Source organism: Lepidochelys kempii, chromosome 5 (assembly GCF_965140265.1).
Source record: "Lepidochelys kempii isolate rLepKem1 chromosome 5, rLepKem1.hap2, whole genome shotgun sequence".
NCBI classification, from domain to species: Eukaryota; Metazoa; Chordata; order Testudines; family Cheloniidae; genus Lepidochelys; species Lepidochelys kempii.
Window position 1 is genome coordinate 53682616 of NC_133260.1, and position 16230 is coordinate 53698845.

The 16230-nt window shown below is 38.8% G+C and overlaps 1 protein-coding gene across 5 annotated transcripts in view; it reads left to right on the forward strand.

The window, feature by feature from the left end:
* Positions 1 to 16230, forward strand: part of VCAN (versican) — a 135845-nt gene that overhangs the window by 64349 nt on the left and 55266 nt on the right. The window lies entirely within an intron of this gene.

The window sequence follows — 16230 nt, forward strand, 5'->3', positions numbered from 1 at the left end:
AACGACCATTAGTGTTAAGAACCTGATCCAACTCCCATTATAATTAATGCAAGTCCTTTTACTGATTTCAGTGGGAGTTAGTTTGGGAGCTAATAGAGTTGTGTGCATCAATCAAAAGGCAAAAGTAGATCCCTAAATGTTTACAATATAGTTAGCAGAGCTTGTACAGAGTGCAATTTTTTACTTTTGCTTATTTTATACTATATATCTGCAATATTTAAACTGCATAGTCTTGACAAATACATTGAAATCAATTGGGCCTTAATATACTAGACTTGAAAGGATTACATGATTTTTTTTTAATTGAGCAGTACTTTTGTTTCTGGAATATGTGACACATTAGCAGCATTGTGGGTTTGTGTTCTGCCTGGTGCCTATATTTAGGAAGTCACAATTAGATGAGACACTCTCTGATGAGCCACCTCAAATGATTGAGGTATGTGGATTGGATTTAAGTCAGATACAAAATACTTTTGAATTCATGAAAGTTTGATTAAATCAAATCTCTATCTAAGGACCAGATTGTGGAGTAGAAGAGGCCATTTACTTGTATGCACTAGTGTAACAATACCACAGCTTACTGTGCATGGAAGGAAGCAATCTTCACAGAGATGCTATATCCTTCCCTCATGCCTGGGGTCAGGAAGGGTGGGAGGGTTTGGGGAGTGAGTGTAGCCTTGACTCCTCCTCCCCCAAGATGAAAGTATGCCAGGGCATCAGGGAGCATATGCTGAGGCAGGTCCCAGTTCACGCTTTCTGTGGAGCAGCAGCAGTCAGGGGAGGAGGGGTGCTGTGATTCCCTGAGTCACAATTCCCTCCTGGGATGCTCCAGCGGCAACACAAGAGTGTGCAGTCATTTTCTGTGGGCCAGATCTTACACTAATGATCTAGCCCTTAGAGCAGAATTTCTTCAAACTTTACCTTCTGTTAGAGTTTCAAACTTTTAAAATCTCTCTGTATGTATTGGTGTATGTTTGTGGGTGTATGTGTCAATGGTTGAAGCCATGGAGTTTTAAAACTGTGTCACTAAGGATGGTTTATTCTACCAAGTATGAATCAAAATAACTCTTTCTGTAAAATAAGGTGGAATTTCCCCAAATGGCACTTTCTCTATTGTGTTCAAAAAGAAGGGATTTTACCATCTTTTTAGCACAGGATTAGAATGGACGTTTGTTCCGCTCCTCCCCCCAGCCTGTTTTCAAATCTGACAACCACGGTATGTGAATTTCCCAGCACTGTAGACATCTAATCAGATAACCGCAATTAAAGGTGCTTTTCTTTTCAATATTCTGAACATTTTTTTTCCATTCCACACAAGGAAAACATTTGCAAGATCACATCAAGCACATTTTCAATTCACTGCTTCTTAGTACGTAAACTTTCTTTTATTCTGAAGGAAATACATACAGTAAGTGCTATAGAGGAGAGAATTTGACAGAGATTACGAACACATGCACTTCACCAGAAGTTAGTTACTACAGAACGTGATGCAGTCTATTTTTGCTGATATGCTTTGAAATGAAAGTTGATCCATAGTCATCAGGGAACCATATAAAACAGTGTCATTGACTTGTTGGTTTTCAGCTAAGGGATCACAGGAAACAGTATTCAGAATTATAATTATCTTTATTAAACAATGTTTGGACTCATTTGCATTAACATATTTTCAATAAAATATTTTTAACACTCTTAAATACAACAATAGGCTAGGGATGGAACAAACCCTGCCAGGATTTTGAAGTACAAAAAGTGTAAATATCGCCTTGCAAATAGCAACTTTCTTATCAAGTCCTGAAAATAATAGCTCTGGAATGTAAATAGCAAAAGAATTACAAGGTGAGCTGAGGGATGTATAATGCAAGCTATTGTATATAAAAGTCTCCTCAGCAGTATTGGTACGTTTGTGTGAGTCAGTTCTCTACCTTCCTTTGCCTCCTTGTCTTCAGTATTTCATTATGTAAGCTCTGGTTCTTGTGTTTTGTGAAGTAGCACTTTCTTATTCACTTTCTCTATCATATCTCTCTTTAGTCATTTCTTCTCTAAGCTGAAAAGTCCCAGTCTGTTTAATTTCACCTCATATGGAAGTTGTTCCATACCCTTAATCATTTTTATTGCCCTTCTCTGTACCTTTTCCAATTCTAATCTATCTTTTTTGAGATGGGGCAACCAGAACTACATGTGTTATTCAAGGAGTGGGTGTACCATGGATGTATATAATGGCATTGTGATATTTTCTGTCATATTATCTATCCCTTTCCTAATGGTTCCTACCATTCTGTTAACTTTTTTGACTGCTGCTACACACTGAGCAGATGGTTACTGAAAACTATTCAAAGATCTTTCTTGAGTGGTAATAGCTAATTTAGATCCCATCATTTTGTATGTATAGTTGGGATTATGTTTTCCAATGTGCATTACTTTGCATTATCAACATTGAATTTCATCTGCCATTTTGTTGCCCAGTTTTGTGAGATCCCTTTGTAACTTTTAACAATCTGCTTTGGACTTAACTCTTGCAAGAACTCCCAGGCAAAGAGGGTGATTATGTCCATTGATGCCTTCTTTCAGGGGAGTGTAGCATTATTATTATTAATTACTGTAGTGCCTAAGGGCCAACCAGGAATGTGGCCCCATTGTACTAGGCACCGTAGAAAAATAGTGTACGTTTACACTGAATGCTTCTTTTGGCAGCATTTAGTGTACATACACATATAGCCTCTCTCCCCATGCACTTGTATATGGCTGTTGAGGCCAAACCCAAGACTCCTTTGGGGTGGCTAGAGTCTGAGTGAATTGTAGCAGAAGGAACTCCCTTGCTTTCTTGAGCTAATGACTTGTACCTATGGTCTCTGTGGGAGGTGGAATGGGGAAAGGTTTCTTGCACCTTTCCCCTCAGCTTAAAAACTGCACATGGGCCAGCCATAATCTGCCACCAACTTTGTTAAAGCACTTTATAGATGTATAGATGTTATAGATGTATGGAACATTATTATTATTAATAATTATTATTTATTATAGACCTATACAGGAATGATCTGGAATATTGACTAGATTGAATGAAACTGAATTAAAAGTATTGACTAGGATATTAGGTTATTCTAGACTGTCAGAAATTAGTGCCTCATATAGTACAGTTTATGTCCCAATTTTGATTTTAAATATATGTATGAGAAATGTTTCTTTGTGTCATTCAAATATTGGACTAGATGTCCAGAGATATCTTCTCCACAATGACTTCTCTTTTTGTGCTGTCCACAAATTAAATAGTTAGACATCTAACTGCAAGTATTTTTGCCTAAAATTAATTGTGGGTGCATAAATGAAGTTTCAGTTACAAAGAGGTGTACAATTGCACCCATGGAAATAGAAGATAGATGAGGCCTGGCTGAAAAGCAAGCCCGTTATGTTATATTTTGGCAATTACGCTGAAATGCTGATAAGAGAGAGACTATAGCTGAATGGATTAAGCTGCTTATTTGTATAAGAATGCAACAGTTTTCCATGAGAGAATTTATTGGCAAACAGCCCAAGCACTGGCATGTGAATGAATCTGAGGCAGGTGCACAAATTAATGAGGAATATAAAGCACGACATTTTCTGACAGTCTATGGGACATGGGCAGGTCTAGGACAGGTGTGCAAATTAATGAGGAAAATGTATTTATACGTGGGGAAACATCCCCTTTTTTGTCATAAAAATGATGGTGTGCAAGTTCCATAATGGAATGTGCTTGAGACTTTATTTACTTGTATAGAACTTCATGCTATTCTCTTTTGCTTATGGTCAGTATTGAAATGGACTCAACAAGGGCAGGAAAAACATCCTTGCACTGCATTATATGATCATATTAGTAATTTTCTACCATATTGAGCAAGTCATATGAGGCTTGTCTTTCACGGTGGAAAAACAAAACATGCCACTCATGATCCTTGTATGTTACATTAGCTCCAGTGGATTGTAACAGTGAGTTATGATGCTGTAGCTGGAAGGGTATGAGCTGGAAGGGTTTTTTTAGCATCTGAAGAAAACCTGAAGGAACTTTCAACTCATAAAGCTTTTATTAGCTGAAAAATGCTAGTGAGGGTGTGTTGGGGGTGTGTGTGTGTGGTTTAACAGTGGTTGAGGGGATACTGAAAAAATAGCTTCTGTCTGTATTAGGAGTAGTTTGCACACCTGCATTTTCAGAGACATTTAAAAGTGCTTACTTAGTGAATAGGTTGGAAGGTGCTTATTAGATCCAGGGTTTGACAACTGCACTGTCTGGTTTCTTGTCCCCTCCAGCCTTGAACAGAATGAAAGTGAGGGAACCTGTGCTTTGTGGGTGTGGAATTTTATGAAAAGAGATTGCGAACGTTGTGTGTGTGATTTCTGTTTAATATGTTTGTTTCCTGCCTTAGAAGGAACTAGGTGTGTGAAATTTGAATGAAAGTAATTACCTTAAACACAGCATGTGGATTAATCACGGCCATTAACCCCAAAACTGGCAAGTAGAGTCTTCATTAGGGCTCTTCATTGGACATTAAGAATACCCATCATGGACCAGACTATTCACATAAAATAGTACTTTACAATGATTCAGTGGAACTATTCATATGAATTATAGTATACCAGTGGGAGTAAGAGGCTCACGATTTGACCCCAACTAGTACCACTGACTCTAATGGGACTATTGATGGAGTTAGGTACTACTCAGTATAAGGGTATCAGAATCTGACCCCATGTGCTCTGTTCTCAATGAAAGGGGCATGTGCAGTGGGATTTGATAGAGTAGCACAGGGTCTTGCTAGATGTCTTTATATATATGCATACACAAATTAGATATTCACATGTTTCACACAGGGAAGGATAGTATAGAATTGGCCTGTATCTAAGTACTGTAAGACGCACTTTACTTTTCCTCTGAAAAGGACCAGTTTGCATTCCTGGCTGGCTCCGGTCATTGTCTCCTGCAAGCATGCTAGCTGGTGGCCACATCCCCAGCCAGGCTGACCATACTTCCTTGGGGCCTGGTATGTTGGCAAGCATGGTAGACATGGTAGCCAATGCCCCCAAACCCTGCTGGCCCTCTCTTTAGTCTTAAATAGGAATCCTACTTTACTGCAGCATGTGTGTACTGGGTGGTAAAAGACTCCCTACACTCTACATGCTTGTGTAATACACGGTAGCATTTTCCCCTTTAAGTGTTATATTGCAAGGAAAATATAACGATAAGTCTAATAGTTTTTTAAAACTAAGATTATTTATGCATAGTGGCATATATGAATCAGGACACTACTCTGTGGGACATATCCACCTACTTGCTATTTTTAACAAGGTTATTTTAATTATATGTATTCATTGTTGAGTTAGAGAGAAAGATATTTGTCCTGCGGGTGAGGAAGCAGCTACGGTAATATCTCACGTATTGACTAAATATTAGACATTTTTCTTCACTGAGAGGATAAATGTATGTTACCCAAATCTATTATTTATTCTTAGGAGGTATTCCAGGTTTATCTTTGTGTTTTATAAAGAAAGTTTTACATTCCTTGTTGTGTAGCCCTGTCATTATCTATGGTGGTTATCCAATTGGTTAAAAAAGCAGATGTATGGAGATGGTCAGAGAAATTTTGACTAAACCATATTCCATCCGAATATACAGTTCTGTTGAAATAGAAATGCTTCACCAAACTGGGTCAGCTTAGCTGGAATTTTGTTTTTAAAAAAAGAAGTTCGGACAATGTCTTAACATACCATTTTGATAATATCAGAACAAATATTTCAGTTTCTCATTTTGAATTTTTATGTTGTATTATATTCTACATTATAATATATTTGATAATATAATACAAACATTAAAAACTCTAAGTTGAAACATTTTAATTTTGTTGAAACAAAGCATTTGGAATGACCCAAAACTATATTTTTTTCCCAATTTTCCTTCACAGAGAATTTCAAAATTTTGGGGTGTTGCTCCGATTTGGCATGAATCTCAAAATCCTCTGTGAAATGGAACATCTGTCCTCTGCATAGCTTTGTTGATATATGTGAACTGGATTGTTTTATTTATGAGCAACAAGTTTAGCTTAATCAGCAACTTCTTAGCTCTTGGGAAAGCTATCATATATTTAAAAGTTAATATCATTGAACTAGAATGGTACTACAGGAAAATGGTCTCTTATGGCTATGTAAATGCCAATTCAGAGAGGTGACATTTATTTTGAAAGCAAAGCCAGTTGGTTCTGTGACAGTGTTCTCTTGCCATAACTTCATGGGTATTATGCCACAAGATTGATCCAAATACATTTCTCTCAGGTGGCTTATTGGTGCAGTAGTGTGTAAGTAGCTCACTGTTGGCCTGATTAAGGTCCCCTCTAAGTTAATACAAAAACTCCCATTTATTTCACTAGAAGTTGGACCAGGCACTGTATTCTCATTAACCTGTACCATTCTGGATGACCTTGAGAATGGATCAGTTGTGTGCTTTTGCCAAACAGAGAGAAGGGGTCAAATTAATCACTGCTGTAAATAGGCTCAGCAAATGGGTTCTGACTTACATCAGCAGTAAATTATTGCCATGGCCAGACATCCAGTATTCTGACTGGCTGTCAAAGATGCCATTTGATATGGTAATTTATTTGTCAACGGTAGACCCCCATCTTTTTGTTTCTGTGCAGTAATGCGTCAGTGCTAGGGTTGAGTTTGTCTGTTCAACTAAGACAGAAAATCAATTGATATTGAAAATCACATTTCCATATGAAAGACGGCTGCTACTTGTTTGGTTAATAAGGTAATTAATCTATCAGAGAATTATAAGAATCATTTTCATATCCTGAATGACCTAATCCTTTACGTATCCATTCCTAACAATTGGAAAATATAGACAGAGAGCCAGATTCGCATCTAAGTTGCTCCAGAATAAATCCAGAGTATCTCCCCGCTCTGGTACTTGAGATCAGAATCTTGCCATTGTAATTGGCATCAGAATCTGGCACAATGACTTCCAAATGAGTTTGAAAGCTGGGTTTTTTAAAAATACATTTAAGGCCATTTGGCAGCAGAGACATAAATCAATATATATATATATATAAGCCTGTTTGAAGGATCTATTGCTTAATTAAGCCTGCTAGAATTTCACCATATTACCATACTCTTGTTTAACCAGCATTATGAAGAAATGAGACACAAATACAGTATAAATTCTGTTTGAAATGCAAATGAAGAAGTCATTTGGTATGACCAAAAACCAACCAATAAAAAACAAAAACGAGTGTAAATTCATGTTTTTGTGCATTATTCCTCCTTCCTCTTCAAAAAATGAAATACAGCTTTGAAATCTCACATTTATTAATTTAAAAAACTACTGAATAGTGTGCTGGCCATGATTGTTGGCTCTTTCTGTGGAACATATTATAGAATGATGAATATTTTTTTACATTCCTTTACAGACAGCCATAGAGACCAGAAAACAGTACCCTCATGTTACATACTGTTCGGAGGATGCATACACATTCCCTGCTGTTTGTGCATTGTTGCCAAGGAAACCTCCCAGATCTAGACACAGGGATTACACACTTCAAGCTTCCTTATAGCTCTTTGTTTATTCATGAGACAAATGAATGATCATCTTATTCATAGGTACAATGTAGTTTTTAGGAGAAGGAATCCTTTTTTAGAAGTTTCAGTAACATATATAGATAGTCCTGTGGAATTTTAATGTGTACAAGATGGCTGTTTTCTCTTATGTGGAGACTATTTGCAGAATATGATTTCTATTTGGAAAATAGCAGTAGTTTTTAAATAGGTTGGTGTGTGTATCCAAGATGTACTGTACTTTTTTCTCTGTTGAGTGAGTGAAAGTTTCTTGCTATTCAAGCTTTTTTCCATCTTCAGAAAATGCTTGCTTTACCAAAAAGTAGTGAAGATTTACTTTACATGAAGTGACTCTGCTGATGAAGCCTAATTCAGGATGGCTACGTGGTTTGGTGTCAGGAATGTAAGCTAACATCACTTTAAAAGTAGCCTGAAGGTTAAAATGATTCACAAAAGTAGCGCCACTGAGAAGAACAGGTAATAACTACTCTGGTGACAACGGTTATGTCAGCAATTCATGCTTTTTGAGCTATTCATCATTTTCTCTAGCAGTTTTTTTTTTTAAATGTCGGGTCTCTATGGCAGTACTTTGAAACAGTTGAAGTTTTCCTGCTAGCACAGTAAATATCGTTAGCTTCTTTTCCACATCTGTCTCCCTCCTTTGGGCAGGGTGGATCTAATTGATAACACACAAAATACATATTGGTGCTTTTCTTACGTTTTTTGTGAATTATTTACATGGCATTGTCAATCTGTGCTCAAAGTGTTGGCTGTGTTTCCTGAAACTTTTGGGAGCATGGAGTTGAGATTGTCCTGTTCTAGTGAATAATTCATATTTATAAGAAAAATGTTGAATGCAGTGTATTATGATCTAACTGTCTGACCACCCAGTGCATTATTACTGTTGTTACCATCCAGAAAACTAAGTTCCTGTCACCACACAGCAAAAGAAATCTTCTGATCAACGGGCTATATCTTTAACCCCTAAAAAAGATCAGTGCTGTCTTTCCTTTACTTAAAATTTGTTCTTGTTCAGGAGCAATTTGGTCTTCTGAACCAGCCATGCCTATTTTTAGGCTGCCTCTGCTCCTCTTAATTAATCACTGTCTTTGTATTTTGCCATCATTAGGCTACAGAATAAGCGAAGACATCTGGTGATATATATTTATCTATCTGCTGTTGTTCCATATTTTAAATTGTTGGGGAGCTCCCAAGTGCCTTGAGCAGAGTGTGGGGAATGCTCTAGAGACAATAATGATTATTGTTAGTAATAATAGTATGTCAAATTCTGAATTCCTCATGCAGTCTTTTCTTACTCAGGCAAGAGTCCCAATGATTCAGTGGGAGTTTTGCCTGAATAACAAAAAACAAGATTTGGCCCATCGTTATGGTTTTCTATGTCAAGAGAGCTGTATCTATAACACACACACACACACACGTCATTCTGAGTAGATATCTAAACTAGTTTTTCTCCTTCCGGCAACCTGCACTAACTACCTTAAAAATGTGAAAATACGTCATTCTTTCTTATCCTATCCTTTGCCACTCTGCTTACAGTGAGATTGTGAGTGATCCAAACATCTTTTGCAGGACTATTAAATCTTTCTGAATATAAACCTTGAAGTCTCTGTAACTGTTATATATGGTTGGGTCATATGTGGGCTGACAGGGTCAGATAAAGACCCCCCGAAGTATTCTCTGGTGAAACAAAACCAGCAGTGATAATGGAGCTGTAAGGGTCAGTGTACCAGTCTCTGAATCCTTAATCTGACTTCTACCTCACGTGAAGATATTCCTCTTTGTGCTTGAAGGAACTGGAGATAGTGTAAATTCCCACACGATTTCTTTAATTAATCATCTGAAAAGCAATGGACATTAGTTAATTTCATGGCTTGAGGCAAAAGGATAACAATTGCCCATTCAGAAATAACATCGGTTTTACACCTTGAAATGATTTAGCTGCAAGTGGCCAAATGGAACCGCTCTTTTGCATTGGTACTGGTAGGTAGCAGTTCAGCACTCTCAACTTAGAAAAATGCTGAGCTTTGCTGTACAGAGCATTAATAAAGGTTTAACCTAAAGTCCTGAGCATTGGATTGTTACTTTGTGTAATAGTTTTAAGTAGAGCTGGTAGAAATTTTATGTTCGAAACTTTTTTCAACAAAAAAGGTGTGTATTTTTAGAAAAAAATTATTTGGCAGAATTTTATTTTTGTTTAAATGATGTCTCATTTTTAAGCGGAAAGGCTGAAAACAGAAAAAAAATGGAAACCAAAAATGAAAAAAAAATTCTGTTTTCAGGTTTTGGTTTTTCAGTTTTTTCTTTTTTCCTCCTTTCTCTCCTCCTCTTCCCTGCGGGAGACGAGAGGAAGAGGGGGAGAGAGAAAGTGAAAGAAAAAAATAGGAAAAACAAAACAGTCCTTTTTGGTTTTGGAAATCAAGAAATATTTGGGGAATTTTTCCTTCAAAAAAATTTCAAAAAACCTATAATTTCCCATGGAAAATTGATTTTTTCCAACATTTTTCTTGAAACACTTAATATTTTTCAGCCAGCTCTGGTTTAAAGTTACAAAACCGAACCACATTTCTTAAAATTAAATACTCTGCTGTTTCAGTGTTTGTTCAAGGTCTGTTTGCACCCAGCTGTTGAGATTTTTCCCTATAGGTAATTTAGAGGGGCTACTTTGCTCAGTAATCTTAAATCCTCCATTTTACTTAAGAAATGGTTACATCTTCACTAGAAAAGATAATGGGGTTGATTTGAAAGACAGTTAGGGCCCAGATTCTCAAAGGTATTTAGGCACCTAACACCCATAGACTTTCAATGGGAGTTAAACCCTTTGAAAATCTCCCTAAATAGGTTATAACTATGAACAGGATCCCTGTGAGAGTTTCTTTCTCTTGGTCTCTGCCTCTCGTCTATACCTTCTTGTATTTCACCCGAGCTTACAAAACTTCTTCTTGTTAACACCCCAGTGATATGTTCAAATCTGTAAAAGTACATTGTATTGTAATTAGTTCTCACATAAAAGGCCTCTGCCCATGATAATTTTCTATTGTGCTTTGTCTACATTGCAGTTAGACACCCACGGCTAATCCATGACAGCTGATGGGGCTCATGGGGTTTGGGCTAAGGAGCTGTTTAATTGAGTTGTAGATGTTCGGACTTGGGCTTGTGGTTGCCAACCCTCCAGGATTGTCCTGGAGTTTCCAGGAATTAAAAGATTAATCTTTAATTAAAAATTGTCATGTGATGAAACCTTCAAGAATATGCCCACCCAAAATTGCCAACCCTACTTGGGCTGCAGCCTGAGCTTTGGGACCCTCCCAACTTGGAATTCCTCAGTACCACTGAGGCCTGCTTTTTGTTCTGTGCTCTTCTCACTATTTCATCTGCCGTGCACGGGCCTGCTGACAGGGGGTAGAGGGAAATGGGGCAAAAGGGGCAGTTTCCCAGGGGCCTGGACAATTTAAAAGGGTCTGGGGGCCCCTGGCTACCTGCAGTATCGGCGTCCATAAGCCATGGGCCCTTTTAAATCTCCTGGATGGGCCGCAGAGCTCCTAGGTGCACACGGGGTGGTGCTCACTCTGGGCCCTGCGCTTTGGGGGGCCACATGGGCTGGTGCAATTGGCCAGCACGGTCAGTCCCAGAAGTAATGGGTTGGTCCTGGAAGTGACGGATTCGTCACGTCCATCCTGGGCCCCACACCCCACTAGGGACGGCCCTGGGACCTGGAATTGCTGTCAGTGGGCCTGGCAGTGCACGTCACCATGCAGAGTGGAGAGAAGAGTAAGGCTCAAAGGCAGCTCAAAAAATAACCCCAGCAGCAATAATCTCAACTAGTTATTATTATATAATTTACTGAATACCATCAGTGTGCATGGCACTGTACTCCTTCCTTACAGAACATAGAGTGTAGGGGCAGATTTACACTGCTGTAATTCCATCAGCTCAAGGGGAGTTCCTGCACATTTATGAGATTACATTTCAAAAGGGTGTAGACATTTTCAGCAACTTTTCTCCATTTTCACAAGTTATGGGATGAGGAATATTCCATTAAAAATTCAGTTATAGAGTCGTCTGAGCTTTCCAAGTGAAATTTTCAAAGGGGGAGACCCTTTGAGGGGAGACCCTCAAAGGAGACCCTAGATAATGCACGCACATTTACATGTGCAATTGTGCCTACAAATAGGTTTTTAAAGGGCTAGATACCCAGTTGCATTTGCAGAAAATATACATATAACTGAAGTAAATAAACACATAACTGTAGCTGCACAAATGTGCACAATTTTTTTGTTTACACAGGTAGGTCTGTACCTACTGAAAAATTTTCCCTTTGTAACAGGGCTACATTTGTGCAATGGTTAGCTCATATTTTAATGAAGAAAATTAGAATCTAAAAATAGTCTTGCTTTGATTGAATAAGTACACATTCCCTTATGATTAATAGCAGTAACCATCTTAACCTGGTAAATTCCACAAAGAGAACAGGAACTGCAGCCAAACAGTGCATCTGATCAACTGTGATTTTGACTTTTGGCTGTATGACTAGTGGACTTGTATAGAAGTTAAATTAAAACTCTGCTATGAAGTACTTAAAACTTGGAAAATTACAGGCAATAAAATCTCAGTAAAGCTTTGCATTAAGTGACATTAAGTACACATTAACCACTCTACAAATCAGTAAAAAGAGTATTGTGGGCCAGATTTTCAGATGATGTAGATCAGCATAGCTCCAGTGCCTTTCATGGAGCTACGCTTATTTGTACCACTGAAGATCTGGCCCACATCCACACCATTCTGGTAAAGATATGTAATTAGTACATTGTAGTAATACTACAGTGTAACTACTTAGATAGCTTTTAAAAATAGACTTCTTGGAGCTCAGACTTCGCAGGGCTGGGGTTTTTTTAATCCAAACAATCCCCCCCCCCCCCCCCGCCCAAAAACACTGATATGGTGTAAACCTAAGGTAGTAAGGGTAGAGCTTGCACTTTAATGGGATAGTTCCAACTGTGTGTAACAGCAGATGCATCTGGGTGCCACCTTCTTGGGTAGCATGCGGTAAAAGAGAGCAAGGTGTGAGTGGGCTAGGGAGGGGGCAAGGGCAGATCAGCCTCCTATGAAGGGCCACATGAAGGCTCACAGAAGCTGCTACAACTCCGGCAGGAACAGGTTCTGTGAGCAACTCTGCAGTTACTCCACAGTCTGGAGAGCAGGATTCTTCCTCTCCCAACCAGCACATCTGTCTTACCACTTGGCCTGAGTACTTGGCCTGGGAGCTGGTCTGTGGATTTGGCCTTATATGCATATATCCAAACAAACCATCCAATAGCAGGTGATTGCACAACTCTGTGATATATTTTCTTTATTGCTTTTTGTAAAATGCTGGCTGGAGATAATGGCTTAGTATTTGCCAGTTTGGTTTTGGGTTATTTAACACTACAATATGTTAGAATCATGTTCTTTTTAGGCAATAGATAGTGAGTTGTCATTAGAAGACTGTTCATTTAGGGACAATTGTGTCAGCAGTAGGTTCCTCTTAATACGAGATACCCACTGTTGATGGAGTTTTGGTAATGAGATTATAGGCTATAAAGGAAATGTGAAGAAAATAATTTATCTTAGAGTAGCATGTGACAAGAATTCACCTTCTATCGAGGGATCTGACCTAATAGGACTTTCCCCTCTTTAAAAATTAAGAGCTTAACATTCTTTCAGTTAAATTGCATCCTTTGATATATTACTCAATCTGTTTCTCGTAATAATTTTACCACCAAGGGGGAAAAAATGCAGAAAGCAATAAGGGCAAAGGAAAGCTCAGAGATCAGCAAAAGGTCTCATGGTGGTTTCTTTTAAAATCGGAATGTTGCTTTATTTCTGATATGGTTTTTGCATCATCGCTTTTACATCAAAATTTGGCAGAGGCATGTTAGCAAAAGGACACAGGCCAGAAACCTGTGGGAAACAGATGTCCACATTGATGATACCCACTTTCTGCAGGTGTTTCTGGTCATAGCCAACAATGTTGTCAGGCTAGAACTTGTGAGAATGGTACTGTATGAAAAGATTGGAATTTAAAAACATTCCAAGAACTGAAACCCAGGTTTTCAGCAGTGCGGTGTCTTGCATGGAAATACAGACACCCAAATACTGTAAAATCATGCTGGATAGATGAATTTGACTAGTCAAGACTGACCACCCACCTTGTATGACTTTCAACTTCTTTCTAGCCAGCTGTGCAAAAGTTGTTCTTTTCAGATGTTGCCTTCCAGAAACTGAGTTGAGCAGTTAAGTTTTATGCAAGGGGGCACGGGAACAACTGTCAGAGGGAGAACAAAACATACATTTTTATTAAATTTAGAAAGTAAAAAAAAATAAATGTATTGAAACTTGCACTGTATCCTTTAAATGTTTCAGAAGTTAGAAAACTTTGGCTCAGAAAACTGCTGGAAAAATATCTCCAGCTGGGGAACATTTTGAAATGAATTAAATAAAATCTTCTGTTTATTTAGACTGAATAGTAATCAAGAATTGGGTTTTACTAGTTCACATCCTACTTACTAAACAATTTAATATGAGGAGGAAAGATTAAAGTAATCAAAAAATTGATTATTTTGGAACTTTCTTTGTTTTGTTATACTTAGGTGTGTATAGGAGTAGCCATGTTTCTTTAACACTTAAGACCAGATCCTTAGTTCCATTCACATCTCTTCATAACCAGGAAGGAGGCAGGCCAGAGCATTGTTGCATGCTGACCATGCTTGAAGGGCTGTCCCTCGCCATTCTGGGGCTCTACACGGCCCCCCCCACACACACAAGGTGGGAGTGTGGGGCCCCAGGTCTCTGTGTGGTGGGAGGGGCTGGCTTGGGAACTGCCCCCCAGCACTCACCGGTGGCAAGACTGGGGCTGGGTTGCTGCACTTCCTGCCGTCGGTGAATGGAGGCCCAACCCTGCTTCAGTCCTCAGGGGAGTGGGGGTGGGGGCAGAGCACGGGGCGAGGGCTTTGGGGAGGGCGTGGAGTGGGGTGGGGCTGGGGTGGAGCAGGGGCGGGAAGAGGCGGGACTAGGGCAGAGCAGGGGCGGGGCCATGAGAAAGAGGCGGAGTAGGTGCTGGAGCAGCACACATCTACTCAGGGCACCAGGAAATGTGGTGCCCCAAATTCCCTGGTGCCCTACGCAGCTGCGTACTTTGCATATGGGTAAGGACGGCCCTGCATGCTTGGATGTCTTAATGGTATTACAAGATGGCACAAGTTAGAGTAGTCATAAGGAGAGCTGATCAAAAGATGGAATTTCAGTTATATGGGAAATTCAGATGTTTTGAAATTATTATAATTACTCATTTGTATTGCCATTCTGCCTAAGAGCCTTCATCCTGGATTAGAACCCCATTGCGCTAGATGCTGTACAAACACAGAACAAAAAGTTGCTGCCTCAAAGAGCTTACAGTCTAAGTATAAGATAAGAGACAACAGATGGAGATAGACTTGGAAGGAAGTACAAGGAAACAATGAGACAGTATTGTTCAGCTTGATAGGCAGTAGATTCAGCACATCAAAGGCTAAAGATTTTGTTCCAGATTGGAAGGAAAACAAATTTCAAAATTTCCTGCAAAACAAAATTGTCAACAAATTTCATTTTGGGTCAATAGGAGCATTTTCTTTTCTTCTGTTCTGATTTCAACTTTAAATAAATACATTTGAAATAAAAACTCATTTGGAAACAAAAGATCAAAACATTTGTTTTGATGAGGTCTACCTTATTGAAATGCTTTTTTTTTTCCCAATTTTTTTCAATTTTTTCCAACATGAAATTTCTTCTAAATCAACATGTTCCCTGGAAAGTTTTGATTTTGACAATGGAAAAATGTGTTGGAAATTTTTCGACCAGCTCTAATTATAAGGCTGCTTTAACTGGCACAAGGTGCCGAAGTAGTCCCTGCAGACCTGAAGATCAGGGGAACACAAAGGAGATGTAAGGCCACCTTTGCTTCACCTTGCACAGATCCTATGCTGGACATAGCTCATCCAGACATGAAGATCAGGGCTTGCATCAAGTATTTGGTAACCAGAAACTTCACTTTTGAGCTTTAAATTTGTAAGTTTTCACATAGTGTAGATTCTAAGAAAGTTCTTGATTGTCATCAGTGTGTGATACAACATGTGTATGCACAAAATATGCTATGGACTTTATTTTAGGGTCAAATTTTAAAAGTGGCTTCAGCCCCTATCTCAGTGCAGGACTAACTGGGTAAAATTCTGTGGCCTTATTATATGAGAGGTCAGACTAGATGATCTAGTGGTCTGTTCTGGACTTAGAACTGATGAATCTATGAAGATCTAACATATATCTCATGGACCTCCTTGCAGTGCTAATTTGCTAGCTAGCTAGTCTGTATTTGCTAGTATCTTTCATTTTCAAAATCTTCATCCTGGATCCTCATTCTCAGAATCAGTGTCTAGAAGGTGTATTCTAGAGATTCAAGATCTGAGATTCATCGGGCTGGTGTAAAATATAGCACCACTGACTGCAATTGAGCTATGACAATTTACAAAAGCTGAGGATCTGGATCTCCATGTCTATACAGAGAACTGAACTGCCACATCAATCACTAGTCATGAAAATACTGCCAATTCTTTAGTTCTTATCCCTAAC